The sequence below is a fragment of the Saccopteryx bilineata genome, chromosome 1, assembly GCF_036850765.1.
Source record: "Saccopteryx bilineata isolate mSacBil1 chromosome 1, mSacBil1_pri_phased_curated, whole genome shotgun sequence".
In the NCBI taxonomy this organism is placed as follows: Eukaryota; Metazoa; Chordata; class Mammalia; order Chiroptera; family Emballonuridae; genus Saccopteryx; species Saccopteryx bilineata.
The window spans coordinates 95,876,639-95,895,584 of NC_089490.1; the positions used below are offsets into that span (position 1 = coordinate 95,876,639).

General features: G+C 39.0%; 2 pseudogenes; both read left to right on the forward strand.

Annotated features, from left to right (window-relative positions):
- Window positions 1-334: 334 nt before the first annotated feature.
- On the forward strand, window positions 335-1,589 carry LOC136319267 (HAUS augmin-like complex subunit 6 pseudogene; annotated as a pseudogene).
- Window positions 1,590-3,173: 1,584 nt separating this feature from the next.
- LOC136319268 (HAUS augmin-like complex subunit 6 pseudogene) lies at window positions 3,174-7,129 on the forward strand (annotated as a pseudogene).
- The last annotated feature ends 11,817 nt before the right edge of the window (window positions 7,130-18,946 follow it).

An 18,946-nucleotide genomic window follows, 5' to 3' on the forward strand; every position in this document is an offset into this window, starting at 1 on the left:
AAATGTACTCATTAACTGTTTCCTAAACCTTACATAATTTCCTGTTGATTACAACTAAAAGCTACTATTACTGAAGCCAAATTTCTAACTGTTGGGTTCCCCTCTCCAGTTTTCTTGGGTAAGCACAAGAGTCTGGGTTTGAGGAGGCTGTGCTGTACTACTGTTAGAGGCTCCATTTCCCTGTGACTTAATGCCCTGGGCTAGAGGGGAGTAAGTGGTGGCAGTGTAGGAGCTGCTGTGACCTCAGGCAGCCCACAGGGAAGGAGCCTAAGAGACCTCTGAGTAATCTGGGCCTTTGTTTTCTTCCTGTGCAGTGGCATCGCCTGCCATGAAGATGCGTTTGTCCTGTGTCACCTCCTTGGAGAAAGAGCACCTTTGGGTGTATCTGAAGATGCTGGGCTTCAAGCCCGGGCAAGCCACTGCTGCCTGCTAAAAGATCATGTCACATATGCCGCCTGGGGTGAACTGCTCGACAAGATGAACCGTGATGCCTTTCAAATAGTTTCTTATTTCTTGTTTCAAATGCTAGACCAGTCTCTCACCAAATAAGGTTTCAAACTATGTTGCCCTCCATTTGACCAAAAATGTGATACTGAATTTCGGAAACATTGCTGTGAATGGTTAAAAAAAAATTTCTGCTGAATGTGGAGGTGGCTTTCCTCAAGTTGTTGGTTCAGTATTTCTTTCTCCTGATGGTCCTAAGTTTATTCATCTGATGTATCATTTTGCAAGATTCGTTGCAATAAAATATATAAAAACCTATTCTAAAGGTTCATCCAAACATTTTGCAGAGACATTTAATGTAAAGCCACAAGATTTGCACACATGCATTGCCAGGTCCCTTATAGGTCCCATATGTAGCACGTAACAGATTTTTATGAATTTTACAAAGAGAAGATTTTGTTCTGTAAAAGTATCAGGAAAATGCACAATTATCATTAAAGAAGTATGAAATTTGAGATCAGGCCCTGGCCGGTTGGCTCAGCGGTAGAGCGTCCGCCTGGCGTGCGGGGGACCCGGGTTCGATTCCCAGCCAGGGCACATAGGAGAAGCGCCCATTTGCTTCTCCACACCCCCCCCCACTCCTTCCTCTCTGTCTCTCTCTTCCCCTCCCGCAGCCAAGGCTCCATTGGAGCAAAGATGGCCCGGGTGCTGGGGATGGCTCCTTGGCCTCTGCCCCAGGCGCTAGAGTGGCTCTGGTCATGGCAGAGTGACGCCCCGGAGGGGCAGAGCATTGCTCCCTGGTGGACAGAGCGTCGTCGCCCCTGGTGGGCGTGCGGGGTGGATCCTGGTGGGGTGCATGTGGGAGTCTGTCTGACTGTCTCTCCCCGTTTCCAGCTTCAGAAAAATACAAAAAAAAATAAATAAAATAAAATAAATTAAAAAATAAAAAAAATAAATTTGAGATCAGAATGTATAAGACAGTAAAACCAATTTACAAAAAAAAAGGAACTTTATGATGATCAGTGATATATACAAGAGAAAATTCAAAAGGTTCTGTCTCTTGGGCTTCAGTGAATGAAACGCTCCTGTTTTTGGAAAAAGAGAGAGAAGTTGTTATTTCAGTCCTTAGTCCCAATATAGTTTAGATCAGGGGTCCCCAAAGTATGGCCCAGGACGGCCTTTTACCCGGCCCCCGTCGCACTTACGGGATTCAGCTAGTTCCCTGATTCATTTCAGGATGAAAATGCTGAAAGCACCAGAGCGCTTACAATTGAAATAATGCGCCCCCGCTATACAGGAACTCTCTTTCCTGTATTGCGCTTGGTGCTCACTGTCCTACCTAGATGATCACGTCGCGACGTTGTAGCGCGCACCGTGCGTATCTAGACCTGACAGACTGAAGACCGAGGCACCGGGTCCACAGCGCAGCAGCAGCTGCCGCACTAGGTAAGTATTTTTTTATTTATTTTTTAATTGGATTTTAAAAATGGACCTACATTGTGGGCAGAGACCTGAACCTACATGGGAGGCAGAGACCTGGACCTACATGGGAGGTAGAGAACTGGACCTACATGGGAGGCAGAGACCTGGACCTACATGGGGGGCAGAGACCTGGACCTACATGGGAGGCAGAGAACTGGACCTACATGGGAGGCAGAGACCTGGACCTACATGGGAGGTAGAGAACTGGACCTACATGGGAGGCAGAGACCTGGACCTACATGGGGGGCAGAGACCTGGACCTACATGGGAGGCAGAGAACTGGACCTACATGGGAGGCAGAGGCCTGGACCTACATGGGAGGTAGAGAACTGGACCTACATGGGAGGCAGAGAACTGGACCTACATGGGAGGCAGAGAACTGGACCTACATGAGGGGCAGAGACCTAGATCTACATGGGAGGCAGAGACCTGGATCTACATGGGAGGGCAGAGACCTGGACCTACATGAGGGGCAGAGACCTAGATCTACATGGGAGGGCAGAGACCTGGACCTATATGGGGACAGAGGGCATGGACCTACATAGGGGGCAGAGACCTGGATCTACATGAGGGCAGAGACCTGGACCTACATGGGGGGCAGAGGGCATGGACCTACATGGGGGGCAGAGACCTGGATCTACATGGGAGGGCAGAGACCTGGACCTACATGAAGAGCAGAGAGCATGGGACCTATATGGAAGGGCAGAGAGCATATATATATTGGTATTTAACTATTATCAATTTGGAATCCCTAGGAAACAATGACGTCAAGAAAGAGGAAAAATTGCCTCAGAGTGTAGGATATTCAAAGAACAGTGGACTTATGATTACTTTTTCATGCAGTACAAGGAAAGAGCTGTGTGTTTGATATGTCAGAATATAGTGTCTGTGTTCAAAGAGTATAATTTGCGTTGACACTATCAAACTCAACATAAAGATAAATATGATTGTTTGGTTGGAGATGTGAGAAAAGATAAAATATTAACTGAAATATTCATTTATAACTGAAAAATTCATTTATAACTCAGCAAAATACTTTTGTGAAGCAGAAGCAGCTAAATATTTCATTACTGCGAGCAAGTTTTCAAGTTGCCAAGCTAATAGCATGCTCTGGCAGACCATTCATGGAGGGAGAATTTGTTAAAGAGTGCCTTCTTTCTGTTGCCAAAGAGATGTGTCCAGAAAAGGCAGACTTATTTAGTACAGTTAGTCTTTCAGGATCTACAATAACACGAAGGATTGAAGAAATGGGGGACAATTTGCATCAGCATTTGCAAAACTCTGCAAGAAAACTTTCTTATTTTTCCTTGGCACTCGACGAGAGCAATGATGTTTGTGATTCTGCACAACTTCTAATTTTTATTCGTGGGATAAATGACAATTTTGAAGTCACAGAAGAGCTTGCTGCACTGCAAAGCATCAAAGGAACAACTACAGGAGAGGATATCTATGAAAAGGTTTCCCAAACTGTGAAGGATTTGGAGCTGGACTGGGCTAAACTATCCAGTGTGACAACTGATGGTGCGCCTAGTATGGTGGGGCCTAAGAAAGGAGTAATTGCTCACATTAACTTAGAGATGGAAAAACTTAACCATTCTCATCCAATAGCCATACACTGCCTCATCCACCAACAAGCGTTATGTAGTAAATCACTGAAGTGGGACTCTGTTATGAAAATTGTGGTATGTTGTGTTAACTTCATTAGAAATAATGCACTAAACCACAGGCAATTTCAGGAATTTCTGTCTGAGCTAAATATGGCCTATGAAGATGTTCTGTACTACACCAAAGTCCATTGGCTGAGTCGAGGGAGAGTTTTGAGACATTTCTATGACTTACTTCCACAGATTACAGCTTTTATGCTTTCAAAAAACAAAGAAGTACCAGAGCTCAATGATGCAGAGTGGAAATGGCACCTCGCCTTTCTGACAGATGTAACAGAGCAACTCAACAGTTTCAATGTGCAACTTCAAGGAAAAGGGAAGCTCATCTGTGATATGCAATCACATGTAAAAGCATTTGAAGTAAAATTAGGCCTCCTTATTAAACAAGTGAAGGAGGAAAATTTCTGCCATCTCCCCTTAACTCAAAATCTGTTAGCAGAAAAACCCTTGATTGCATTCCCAAAAGAAGTATGTGTGGATTCACTGGAAAAGTTACAAAAGGAGTTCCAATTTAGATTTAAAGAGCTTCATCTCCATGAACAGGACATTCAGCTTTTCCGTAACCCATTTTCTATTGACATTGAAAATGTGGATTCAATTTACCAAATAGAACTGGCTGAACTGCAGAATTGTGACTCTCTGAAAGACACATTCAAGTCAAACAACTTGCCTAATTTCTATGCCTCTCTCTCATCACAGACATATCCTAATATCAGGAACCATGCTCTTAAAATGTCAACAATTTTTGGCAGCACTTATGTCTGTGAACAGACATTTTCTAGGATGAAAAATTTTAAATGTCCAACCCGATCTAGACTAACCAATGAACACTTGCATCATTTGTTGTGGCTAGCAGTGACAAATATGGAACCGGACATTGACTATCTGATTAGCCTAAAGCAAGCCCATAGTTCCCATTGAAATGTTGGTAAGTTTGTTGATTAAAATTTATTTTAAATATTGTATTTGTTCCTGTTTTGTTTTTTTACTTTAAAATAAGATGTGTGCAGTGTGCATAGAGATTTTCATAGTTTTTTTAGTCCGGCCCTCCAATGGTCTGAGGGCCAGTGAACTGGCCCCCTGTGTAAAAAGTTTGGGGACCCCTGGTTTAGATGGTACTTATGTTGCTATCAATGTTCCTATTGAGAGACAAATATGTCAGCTGCACATAGAAAGTATTTATGAGGCTGGGAAATTGAACCTGTTAACAGTTATTCAGTTATTAAATGAAGTCTCAAAAGTAATGAGATATGAATGTGGTCAGGCTGACCAAGCAAGACTGACAGTCAACCTTTACTTCCTTGAAAAAGAGACCAAATATCAGAGAGAAAGATTATTGGACCTGCATATATAAGTCATAAACTAAAAGAAGATCCTACAACTGTAACACATTCTATTGTTGAAAAACAAGGAGAATGGCATAAAAAGTGGAAAGAGGCCCTGGCTGGTTGGCTCAGTGGTAGAGCATTGTCCTGGCATGTGGAGGTCCCAGGGTCGATTCCCAGCCAGAGCACACAGGAGAAGCACACATCTGCTTCTCCACCCTTCTCCCTCTCCTTTTCCTTTGCCTCTCCCTTCTCCTCCCACAGCCAAGGCTCCACTGAAGCAAAGTTGGTCCAGGCACTGAGGATGGCTCCATGGCCTCTTCTCAGGCGCTAAAATAGCTCCAGTTGCAAAGAAGCAACACCCCAGATGGGCAGAGCATCGCCCCCTGGTGGGCATGCCGGGTGGATCCCAGTCAGGTGCATGCAGAAGTATCTCTCTGCCTCCCTGTTTCTCACTTCAGAAAAAAACAAACAAACAAAAATACACACACAAAAAAAGTGAAAAGAATTTCGTGGTCTGTCTCCTTTCAGTCTAATTAAAGGCTGGACTCCAGCTGTGGATCTCTTACTGCCTGTAAAGATGCATATACTTCTTCCTCAGAAGTATTCTTTTGAAATATCCTACTTCACTTCCAGATACACCTAAGCAGCACAACCAGCATAATCAGGAAAATGATTGTGGAAGAGCCAGAGATGTTCTGGGAACTGTATATAACCTAGCCAACAACCCTGCATCTTACCTGTTGCAGCCAACTTCTTCATTAGATACAAGCAGTGTCACAATATTTGAAAAAGACATAAAGATGACAACATCTAGAGAAAAAAATGAAATAAATTCTAAAAAAGCACCAGACTATGAAGGGGAAGACTCTCCATCATCAAGCATTGCAAAGAATACAGGGAGCAGTGCATTGGGAGGGCCTCTGCCCATTAAAAGAAAAAATGATCCATTCCAAAAAAAGCAAGATCATCTGACAGCAAAGTTTGCAAGGATAGTTTTGTCTGATTCACCACAGCCCTTTACAGGAAAAGAAGTAAAATTAGAGGAACTAATTCACTTTTTAGTTTCTAACCCATTCTTAACAAGGAACCAAATTCCCTGAACTCCGGAAAACTTGATCAGGGATATTAGGAACTGATGGAGAAAAGCTGTTGAAATGGAAGATAGTAGAAGAACAGAACCAATTCAATGGTTATGGAACTTAGAGAAGGAATCCTCACTTGTGTTGCATAATCACAGAGAATTTAGCATGGCCACTTGTTTCTCAACAACCACTGTATCCAATGATAGCCCTTCTCATTTGCCTGAAGAAAAGGCTATTTTAGATTGCCTCCAGTGTGTGCCTCAGAAACATGTGGTGACTAGTGGCATAGGTGAAACAATAACAAACACAGTATCAGTCAGGTATGTTAAATAAGAAAATACTTTGCAAGCAAGATTTAGAACATACAGCTTTACAGAACAAGCTTCTAGAAACTAGCCAAATAGAGACACTTTCTCCTCCTGTAAGGAATAGGCAAGAGGTGATAGGAATGAAGGTGGGAAGTATATGAAATTATCAGATTATTAGCAAGCTTTTTACAAAGCTCCTTCCATGCATAAAAGTATGTTAGGGAATTCTTCAGATCTCAAGGGGGAATAATTCCAGCAGTTTTAACGATGTTGATTTTGACATATTACCTGACACTCTTCCGGAAGTTGGCCATTTAAGTCTTAACAGCTCCAATAGTACAAAGGCTGACATTAAACTAGAACCAAATAGTCCTATGCACAGTAGCATTTTCCCAGAAGATGTGGGAGAAAGACACACTGCCAAAATCAGATTCCAGATTTCAGATTATTTACAGTAGCTCTGAGGCTCTAAAAAAAAATCTCTTATGAAGAAAAGGGAAGAAACTTACCTCTCCAATTCTGAAACACCTGAAAGACACAAACCAGAATTGTGCCCTACTCCTCAAAACACACAGACAGGGGATATGCTTAACATTTTGGACACTCAGGATTTGCACACTGACTATACAAAATCATCTTTACACATGTCTCTTGGTGAAAGAAAACCGTCTCTTTCACCACTATTTAAGTTTTCTCTGGCAGAACAAAAACTGAGGACCGCAATACTGTGTAGTCTTGAAGAACTTCTGCCTAATTTAAAAGAAGAAGAAATCTCCATCTCAAGATATTCAAAAGAATCAACATCTGACTGGAAGAGATGAAGCAATAGCCCAGTTCATTTAACTATGATGCACACTCCAACTGAAGCAAGTTGTTTTAAAAACTGACTTATAATTTAAACACACATTGGAAGTGTAACTCTTTTTCAAGCTCTAAAAAGTCTTAAATAATTCCTTTTAGCTTCTTCTAATACAGCGGTTCTCAACCTGTGGGTCGCGACCCCAGCCGGGTCGCCTAAAGCCATCGGAAAATACATAATGCATATCAGATATTTACATTCCGAATCATAACTGTAGCAAAATTACAGTTATGAAGTAGCCACCAAAATTATTTTTTGGTTTGAGATCACTGCAACAGGAGGTACTGTATTGCGGGGTCACGGCATTAGAAAGGTTGAGAACCACTGTTCTAATGTTTTTAGGTAAGAAGAATATTTTGTATTTTCTCTTTGTATTGATATGGGGTTGATATATGAAGTATTTAATAAGCAACCATCAAGTTTTATAAAGCCAATTTGATTTTTTTTTGACTACTCATGTAAGCATTCAGAAAATGGGAAAGTAGTAGTTTCATTTATTCTGTTATAATTTCAGTTAATTAAATTCAGGATGAGTAGTTTTTTATGTACTTTTGCTAAGAGGTTAACATAATAGCCATTGAATTTACTGAGCTTTCATTTTAGGGAAATAGACAACTTTTCTTGATGGAACATTCTAGTATTAACCAGAAAAAAAATGAGAAAAATAGTGCCTTGAGATGTGTGGTCAACATGACCGATTATTCAAATATGTTGGGCCTGAAAAATGATGTTTGATGGAATAAAATGCATGTGATAAGTGAAGACTGGGGCAGATTGAATTTAGTAAAAAGGAAAAGGATAGGAGGTGATGAGCATTTTTAAGGAACACTGTCAAAATTCAGTGAGTTGTATGGCAGATTTATATTTAGTTTAATTTAGACATTGAGAATTTAATTTAACCCTGGCTTTATATTTTAACAGAAAAGGATGTAAATTAAAAAGTTAACGAAATTTTCGTTGTAAAACTAAAATGCTCTAAAGATAGTCTTTTGAGGGAATTAGATGAAAGAAGGTAAAGGGATTAGCCAAAAAAACCATGTACATAACACACAGATATAGACGACAGGATGGCAAAGGAAGGTGGAGGTAGGAGGAGAAGGGCAACCCGGGGGTGGGGCAGGAAAAGGCTTTGCTTGGGGCGGGGGTGGGGGTGCACCATGCAGTGCACAGATGGTGATATATTGAGTTGTGCTAGTGAAACAAACCTGTATGGTTTGGCAAACCATGTCATCCTGATAAGTTAAAAATAAAATCAAGAATAGCAGAGAAAATGGTTATAATAATTAGGGATATATATTATATGTATATATGCAGATTTGTAGCTAGACTAATTTCCCATGTAGCAGACTTCAGAGCAAGGAAAATTATCAGAGCTAAGACAGGCGTTACATAATGATAAAGGAGTGAACACTCCAAGAAGCCATAACAATCTTTAATATGAATGCTCCTAACAAGAGAGTACCAAAGATGAAGCAAGAGCTGACAGAAATGCAAGGAGAGATAGCTAAACCTATTATTATAGTTGAATCTGTCAGCACTCTTTTCTCAGTTTTGACAGATTCATTGGACTGAGATAAGTAAAAATTTTATTAAACTGAACAGCACCATTAATCAACTGAATCTAATTGACATTTATAGTTCATCCAAAAACAACAGAGTATATACTCTTCTCAAACTTAAATGTAACATTTACCAAGATAGGTCACATTCTGGGCCATAAAACACACCTTAAATTTTCAAAAAACGGAAATCATACAATGTCTGTGTTCAGCCCACAGTGATATTAAACTAGAAATCAGAACTCAATTACAGAAAGATAACTGGAAAACCCCAAAATACTTTGAGATTAAATAATATGCTTCTAAATAACATGAGTCAAAAAAAATTCTTAAGCAATATTTTAAAATAACTGATAAAGAAGTTGTATCCACAATATCCACGGAACTTTTAAAACTGATAAAAAAACTATCAATGCAATTAAAAAGTAAGCAAAAGATCTGAACAGACACCTTACCAAGGAAGATGTATAGTGACAATTAAGCATATTAAAAGATGTTCCATATTTTTATTATTAAATTACAAATTAAAACCATAAAATGCCACACTAAATCCCTATTAGAATAGCCAAAATCCCAAAACACTAACAATATCAAATTCTGGTGAAGATGTGAAGAAATAGTAAGTCTCATTCATTGCTGTTGGGAATAAAAATAATATAGCCACTTTAAGAAGGTTTGACAATTTCTTTTTTTTTAATAATTTTATTTATTTATTTATTTTTAATGGGGTGACATCAGTAAATCAAGATACATATATTCAAAGTTAACATGTCCAGGTTATCTTGTCGTTCAATTATGCTGCATATCCATCACCCAAAGTCAGATTGTCCTCCGTCACCTTCTATCTAGTTCTCTTTGTGCCCCTCCCCCTCCCCCCTTCCCTCTCCCTCTCCCCCCTCCCCCCATAACCACCACACTCTTATCAATGTCTCTTGGTCTCACTTTTATGTCCCATCTACGTGAATGTAAAGTAGTACAACCATTATGGAAGAAAGTATGGTGGTTCCTCAAAAAACTGAAAATAGAACTAACTACCTTATGACAATTTCTTACCATACTAAATACAGACTTACTATACAATCCAGCAATGTGTTCCAAGGTATTTAGTCAAATGAGCTGAAAACACATACACAAAAATTTCCAAATAAATTCTTATAGCAGTTTTATTCATAATTTTCAAAAACTGGAAACAACTAAGATGTTAAGTTAATTGGCAAACTGTAATACATTCATATACTAAGATATTTCCTGAAAAAAAAATGGAAATAAGCTATCATGCCACAAAAAGATGTGGAGGGACCCTAAATGCATCTCCTAAATGATATGAGCTAGTCTGAAAAGGCTAGAAACTGTATGATTCTACATGTATGGCAATCTGAAAAAGGTGACAATTTAGAAACTGTAAAATGTCAGTGTTGTCAAAGATAATGGGGAAAGAGGAAGATACAAATAGGTGGTGTACAAGGAACTTTTAAGGTAGCAAAATTATTCTTTATGATACTGTAATGGTAGATGCATACCATCTAGGTATATATCCAAAGAAATGAAAGCACATGCCTGCAAAATACTTACATATATATATTTATATATATATTTATATATATGAATATTTATATATATTTATATATATAATACTTACATATACATATTTATATATATACGAATGTTTATAGATTTACTCAAAATAGCTAAAGCCTAGGAAGAACTCAAAGGTTACCAAAGGAGAATGAATAATAAATTATGATCTATTTATACAATAAAATACAAGTCAGCAATAAAATTAAATGTATTGCTGAAAAAATACAAAAATTTGGAGGTCACAAATGTTGAGCAAAGGTATATAGAAAGAAAAGTGCATATTTTATTATTTTGTTTATATGAAATTTTAGAGCTGGCAAACAAATATATGTTGATGGAAATGAGATTACTGTTTTCCTAGGCTAAGGGCACAGGGAATATATGACGATAATCTAAATATTCTTTATATTGATTAACATGGTGGTTCCAGCTTTGTATAAATTTGTCAAAATCATTTCATTGTCCTCTGAAATTATTAGTTTTATAATCTGTATAAGTATAACTTCAAGAAGTTTGGTCACTAAAAATAACATACTTTCTTACATAAGTCAAGATTTAATTAGACTTAAATAATTAGTAAACTTATTAGCTTTCATCATTAAAAAAATTTTTTAATTTTATTTATTTATTTTATAGAGACAGAGAAAGAGAGAGTCAGAGAGAGGGATAGACAGGGACAGACAGACAGGAACGGAGAAATGAGAAGCATCAATCATTAGTTTTTCGTTGCGCGTTGCAACACCTTAGTTGTTCATTGATTGCTTTCTCATATGTGCCTTGACCGCAGGCCTTCAGCAGACCGAGTAACCCCTTGCTCGAGCCAGCAACCTTGGGCTCAAGCCGGTGAGCTTTTGCTCAAACCAGATGAGCCCGCGCTCAAGCTGGCGACCTCGGGGTCTCGAACCTGGATCCTCCGCATCCCAGTCCCCAGTCCGTCGCTCTATCCACTGCGCCACCACCCGGTCAGGCCATCATTAAAAATTTTGATAGAATGTGTTTTAGAAATAGTCGACTCAGTTGCTCAACAACGCTGTTGAGGAACCAGGCTCTTTCCATTGCTCTGCTTTGGTATCCACGGTGTTCCTCTAGTTGTAAGGCTAGTTTCCATCATGATCATAGCAAGGAGAACTACATATGTCTTTGTTCATATTCTTTGAGATAGGGAGATAAGCACCACAATTCTTTTGAGAAAAAGAAGAGGTAGTTTATGGGAATAACTTGCAATTTGTGCCTATGGCTAAACCAACCATTATGTGGTTATTTTGATCACCCTGGATTAATTAATTGATATTCACCCATAGAGCTGAATATGAGGTTAGCATCCTGAGGCACCTGGGCTGCTGCATGAGCAAAGTGACTCTCCAAACAACACTGAAGTTTTGCTTGTAAGGAAGAAAAGATAAATAAGCAACAACATGCACCAAAGTCCTAAATATAAAATCCCATTTGCAACAATTTTAACTAATGCAGAGCATTTTGTTTTGTGGACAGAATATGATAAATCAAACCCTTATACTGAACATATGGTTTCACAGTTAAATTGTCACTTTATTTCTTTCATCCTGAAGTTGTTAAATATATCTTTGACAAAGTGTGCACTTTTGATGATTCCTTTATTATCAAAGACAGAACTATTAATTCATGTTTTGGTGTTAAAATCAGCTAGTGAAAATTAACATTATACAGACCCTGAAGAGTTGTCAGGTATCAGGAGATTCCCACCTTTCAAAGAATCATCCAGGTTCATCATTTCACTTCCAATGGGCTAAAGTACCTATATTTCGCCAGTTCTGGACGTTTCACTAAGTTTCCGCCTCCTCTTCCAGTTGTTAAGTGTCAATTTGACCCCAAAAGCTTGACGCATTGGTAGATTTATTATTTGTATGTGCATTTTTCCCAACACAATTTTTTGATTGCACATCCTTACTGGTAGAAAAAATTATATGCACACACATTATAACCACAAACCTATGATGTAATATAACATAACAAATCCACTATACAATAAATAAGAATTAGATGATAAAAAGAAAACTGAACAGTTTAGTATTGCATTTATTTACGGATAGTACAATTAATCTACACTTATTATTATATTGTTACTTATCTTTTTTGCAGCAGTGTGATTGAATATGTTTCATTATTTTGCAGTATCTGGAACTGCAATATAATTTGAAGGCGCCTAAGTTATATATTGCTGAATAATACATCACTCCAAAACATAATAACTATAAACTATTTTGTTATTTTTCACAATTCTGTTCATTGATTGGGACTCAGCTAGTTGCTTCTTCACTTAAATACCACTATCTACCACAAATCTTACATAAAATCTATCACACACAATCTTGAACTAATAACATTCTGGAAATATTAATGAAAATAGTCTCTGAACCACACTCCTATAATGTAGGTATAGGAAGGAGAAAAGTTCCAGCACTGAATGACATTATCATTCTCCATTTCACTGCAGTTCAAGCACATCTTCTATTCTGATAATCAAAGGCATTTAGTGGTTCTTTTGTCCTCCCTAATTCCATCCTCACATTATTGAAATAATAATGTGAAAAGCACATTGTAAATAAATATTGCCCAGAATTTTCCCATAGATAAAAGAGAAGTGGTTATCAGGGGGAGGAGGGCGGAAGGGTAGTAAAGAGGGACAAATATATGGTGACAGAAAATGATTTGACTTTGGGCGATGGGCACACAACACAATCAACAGTTCAAATGATATAGAAATGTTTACCTAAAACCTGTGTACTCTTACTGATCAATGTCACCCCATTAAATTTAATTTCCAAATTAAAAAAAAAGAACTCAGCATGGGCTCATTCAGCTTGAATGTGGAGTCACCAGCTTGAGCGAGGGATCATGGTCACTGGCTTGAAGCCCAAGGTCGTTGGTCTGAGCCCAAGGTTGGTATGAGCAAAGGGTTACTGGTTCAGCTGGAGCCCCCCAGTCAAGGCACGTATGAGAAGCAATCAATAAACAACTAAAGTGTTGCAACTTCGAGTTCATGCTCCTCATCTCTCTCATTTCCTGTCTCTCTCGGTCTCTCTATTGCTTAAAAAAAAAAAAGAGTGGTATATATAATTACTCATTTAAATCAAGAAAATCAGGGTATAATTTTAAGCCATATTGGGATAGTCACAGCAAGAATCAGCTTTATCATGATCAAGTATAGCTACTATAGTAAAGCAATGAATTAGTGGCTTTATTATAAATATCATATATTTTATATTGTAGAAAGAAAATTGTTGTGGACCGTTAACGGCAAAAAGCCATGATAGATTTGAGGCTTAGCAAAAGGCTAAGTTATCCCCCCTCCATCTCCATATTTGGCTTTGATGCTGAGTATTTGCACCCACTCCGCTTGCTTCCTTGGGTTGCAGGAAGCAATATACATGCCCTTCCTCTGACTCTTTGTTTATTTCAGATGTTTGTAAATTTCACTAATGTATCTTGTTTTTGCCTTGGGAGAGTTCCTGTCTTAGCCTTTGATGTGCAACTTTGTATCAGGGTCCTTGATTTGCATAGATCTATATAATAAAGCGAACTGGGGCTATGAGGCGCTCAGAAAGTGCCAGGCAGTTTGAAGAGTCCTCCCGGTCCCATCGTTTTTGTTTTGACAAGTGTGTTTCTTCAATTCCGCACCATTATTAGGAGCTGCGCTGGTTCGCGGCAAGTGGCGCCCGAACAGAGGACTTGAGTATGAGTACGAGGAAACTAAAACTGAAGGAAGGTGACGGAACTCCCCAAAGTGAAGTGCGCACAGTGAGTAAAGAAAGTTTTGGGGGAAAGTGTAGTTGGGAGTAAAAGATTATGGGAAAGATAGGGTCAAAAATAAGGGACCTTTATGTAGAAATGTTTCCGTATGAAGACAAATCATTGTCTGAAGAGCATCAGGGTGAGCTGGAAACAGAGGGATGTGAACACAAGAATAACTTAGAGTCTGAGGATGACAGGGGGGATGAAAAATCCACGGCTATGGCTGCCTTAGCCACGGGGCCTCCGCTGCCCTCAGCTCCTTCCTACATTCAAACCTCTGCTCCTGTGTTCCCTTATCAGGCTGATTGCAGAGTCTATAGCTCAAAGTCTGGGAAATCCCCTCTCCAACAATCTATAGACCAGGCTCGAAATATAGGGGAAACAATAAATGATGGCTTTACCCATTTTCCTGTTGTAGAAAGACAGGATGATACAGGGAGACTAGTGCGAGAACATAAACCTGTACCTTTTAGAACTCTGAAAGAGCTTAAACTTGCTTGTGTTCAGTATGGGCCTACTGCCCCCTTTTCACTTGGTTTATCAGATATTATTAGTATAAAGGCTCTTCCCCCCAAATGACTGGAAGGTGATTGCTTGTGCTTGTCTCTCCGGTGGTGATTATTTGCTGTGGAAGTTGGACTTTCATGAAGGGGCTGTTGAGGTAGGAGAAAAATCTCAGCATAGTCAACCTGAGCCACCAGTTACAGCAACTATAGAGTTTGAAAATGGATAGGAGATTCAGGTATTAGGAAAGTTACAGCTTTTCCTGTCATGATCTGATTTTTCTTTAATGTTTTAACTATGATCTTCTGAACTATCATTTTGTTTCTTTCTTGTTCTTTGCCTGGAGGTTGAGGCAGGGAACCTGTGTTGGATCTGACTATGGAAAATATCCCAGCAGCTGCAGAAAGCAAATTTTCTCGGGGAGATTTTGTTTAGTCACATCCTTCAGTCCCTCTGTCAGAAAATGCCCTGACTAATATCAGGCAAGCATCTTTCTAATCTGGATGTGCTCTGAAATCCAGGGTTTCTCTCTGGTTTGTCTGGTTCATCTAATTCTTGTTTCTGTTTAGTCTTTGTTTAATGTTGTCAAAATGTGTCTGTTTTTAAGGCCTGAATTAAGGCATTTTTTGCATGCAAAAATTGAAAATGCTGGCTCTAATATTTAGAAAAAATAAAATGTTTTTAGAACTTGTAAGGAGCACTCATTTAAATTTAAATAGAATAGAATGTAGATCCTTAAGACTTACTAATTTGGTTAGTGCATTGTGAGGTGTGTTCAGAGTTAGGAGCCAAATAGCAACTTAAACTCCTGCAAATTTTCTTTGTCATGCTCTTTTTACTTTAAATTTTTTTGAATACTTATGTACAGGGTCATTCAGCAGCAGAGAGACTCTGGAACCCTGCAAGGAAAACCTTCCCTGAAGTACAATGGAGAGACCTGCTCACAGGAATCTGGCAAGGGCCAGACCCTGTTTTCTTATGGGGCTGAGGATATGTGTGTGTTTTTCCTAGGTCTGCTGAAGCTCCTCAGTGGATCTCTGAATGACGGGTGAGACACCATGATTCTAGATGAGAGACTCACTTCACAAGAGCAATTTTATGAGGCTTATTTTACTATGCTCTCTTCCCTTTCTCAATTCCTTATCTAAATTTTTTTAATGTTTTAGATCATTTTATTTCTTTCCTGCTCCATTGTCTGAAAAGAGGGCAAAAGGAGGGCCTGATTTGGGTGTTGCTGAACAGAAATCTCATATGGCCGTCTTGAGATTTTTCTAGAGAGATCTCTGTTTAGTATATATCCTTATTACGTTCCTATTAAGGAAGCCCTACTTAAGACCAAGCAGGCCATAGTTTAATCTCTAAAACCCCAGGTTTCACTCTTGATTTGTGTGATTGTATGTGAAGTCTTTGTTTAATGTCTAAGTGTCTTTGTTTATAAGACCTGATTAAGTCCTTACATGAAAAGTAATAATAATAATAATTTTGGAAATGCCGGCTCTAGTATTGAAAACAAAATAAAAATAATTTCATTTCCCTACATAAATATAATTTTGTTTGGAATAAGTAAAGCACACTCATTTTGGATCCAAAAGACTTGCTGGTTTGGCCAGGCTGCTCCAGGCCCCAAGTGGAAGGCTTGGGGCAGCATAGATTTACATAATGAAAGTGTAAAAAAAAATTTTTTTACTATAGGAGAATAATGAAGATCACACTGGGATTTTTCAGTTTTGATATGTACTCTTTAAGGTGCCTGTTAATTAATATTAAGGGGGTGTTTTGATAAGTGTGGAAATGTTGCTTGAAGGTGCATTTACTATATTTTTGTTAAAAGTTAACAAAGTCAAGAATTTCTTGCAATCTTTGAAGTCAAAATATTGTAAAGTATGCTTAACATTTGCTTGAAGATTCAATTGTAAATAATATAAAAAGAAAGGGGGGGGGGAGTCATGTCCTGGAGCTCCTGCAGGTCTACCCTATCATGCTTTTTACTTCAAACAATTTCTTTTGAATGCTGATGTACAAGAGATGCCAAATTTTTTTGTCCTGCAAACTACTACCCCTTTTTTTATTTTTATTTGATTCCAGCTAATAACACTGTTTTGTCTTTTCCCAAATAGCTCCAGATATATAGGCAGATAGGGACTCTCAAGCCCTTCAGCAAGATCTTCTGAGCATGGCTTTTAAGGTACCAAGAGGCAGAAAAGCCCAAAGGAGATCAGGTAAAATACTAGCTCTTGGCATATGCCCTCAAAAGCTCCAACGCTCCAACTGGAACTTAATCAGGGCCCTGCTTCAATAGTGGAAAGGATGGTCATTTAAACCAAAGCCTGCCAGGCTTACATGCCTTTGCTGTGAGGAAGAAGGAACACACTGGAAGGTGGGCTTCCCCCTCGCTCCTCTAAGGGAGGATTCAGTCTCTTCCAGCCCTGCTCCAGCCACCTGTGACCTAACCTTGCCCAGAATACTGGGATTTGCCACTGAAGGCTAAAAGGTGCCCAGGGCTGTTGACCCCATCTATGACACTGTGGATGAGCCTGGGGTATTTCTTCCAAGTAGCCGGTAGACTGGTCTCATTTACACAAGGGCCACTTAACTATGTCTTGCCTGAATATTCAGGGTTTTTTTATTCTTCCCTCGAAGCTCTCTGTTGTGGGTATTGATAGTCCTGTTTTCTGCTGCTTTGTTTAATATATAGTCTTTTCTTTATTCCTCCTGACTCAATGCCCCACTCATATTTTAGGCTAAGACCTACTCCTAATTCAGAGCTCATTTTTCCTTTTTTGCCAACTTACAAATTTACCTCTGCCACCCAGCTTAGTGTATCCCAAGATTCTCCTCACCACTCCATGGCTGTAAAGCTCCAGTATAGGACCCCTGGGTTCATCTTTCCAGTTTAAAGAAAATGGAAGCTCCGTCTTCATGCGTGCTGCAGATGACTTTTCCAGTCTACCTGGGTCATTGCCAGCTGGCAGCAGCGGTCACTGGGACTTTAACGCTAACTGCAGAGTGTGGAAGTGTGACAGCAATTCCAGTGCCATGTGGACTTTTCCTGAATGTGGACTTTTCCTGAACTCCTGCTCCTGTGACAGTTTTTGATGGACTGAACTAGGGTTGGGTTGCATTTGCAGAGATTTGGAATGGTGTTGGTGCCAACTTGGACTTGGTGAACACTTTAAGGACATTACTCTTTTATAGATTCTTGTTGTATTAGCTTAAAGAGTTTGCTTAAAGGCTTTAATCACTGTGATGTATTAGTCTACTTGTTTTGGGTATCTGTTAGCATTGGCTATACTAATTTTGTGTTTGTTCTGTATTTTTTCTGTCTGTCTCCAAATTAGAAAATCAGATGAGTGTAAATCTCAGCACACAAATTAAAAAGAAAAGGGAGATATGTTGTGGACTGTTAATGGCAAAAAGCCATTATAGATTTGAGGCTTAGCAAAAGGCTAAATTATCCCCCCTCCATCTCCATATTTGGCTTCGATGCTGAGTATTTGCACCCACTCCACTTGCTTCCTTGGGTTGCAGGAAGCAATATACATGCCCTTCCTCTGACTCTTTGTTTATTTCAGATGTTTGTAAATTTCACTAATGTATCCTGTTTTTGCCTTGAGAGAGTTCCTGTCTTAGCCTTTGATGTGCAACTTTGTATCAGGGTCCTTGATTTGCATAGGTCTATATAATAAAGCGAACTGGGGCTATGAGGCACTCAGAAAGTGCCAGGCAGTTTGAAGAGTCCTCCCGGTCCCATCGTTTTTGTTTTAACAAGTGTGTTTCCTCAATTCCGCACCATTATTAGGAGCTGCACTGGTCCGCGGCAGAAAATGTGTACAAACTTTAGTCAAAGGGGTAATACAGTTATGGCAGGGGCCATTTTGAGTGACAACTCATACACAGAAACCATAAAACATAATCAAAGAAGAAATGTGTCAAAATACCTGGTGAATATAAATCTATGTCAACTCATCAGTGTTAACCTACAAATAAAAGGCCAAAGTGGGAAGTAACAAGCAGTTATTTGAGATCCAAAAACTATTCTGGAAGCAATGATTCATGTAGAAACTTAGTATTCCAAGTAGGAGCTGAAGGCATGCGGTATTTCAGAAAAGTGAGGAGAACAATTATATGAATAGAAGGGAGGGATTTCTATAGGTGCAGATACACTAAACATAGTCATGCTAATTCTAAAGAACGTCTTTAATTTTCAGTCAAGATTCATTATATTGCTTTTTGTTATCTTTGCAAACTTTTGTTTGGGGTACAATGCTGCTTTAGGCCCAGTTCAAAGGTTATTTTGACAAGTTTTAATAATTCAAAGGTTTGAGAAATAGGATATTCAAGGCACTTTCTCTGGGATAGCAGCTCTG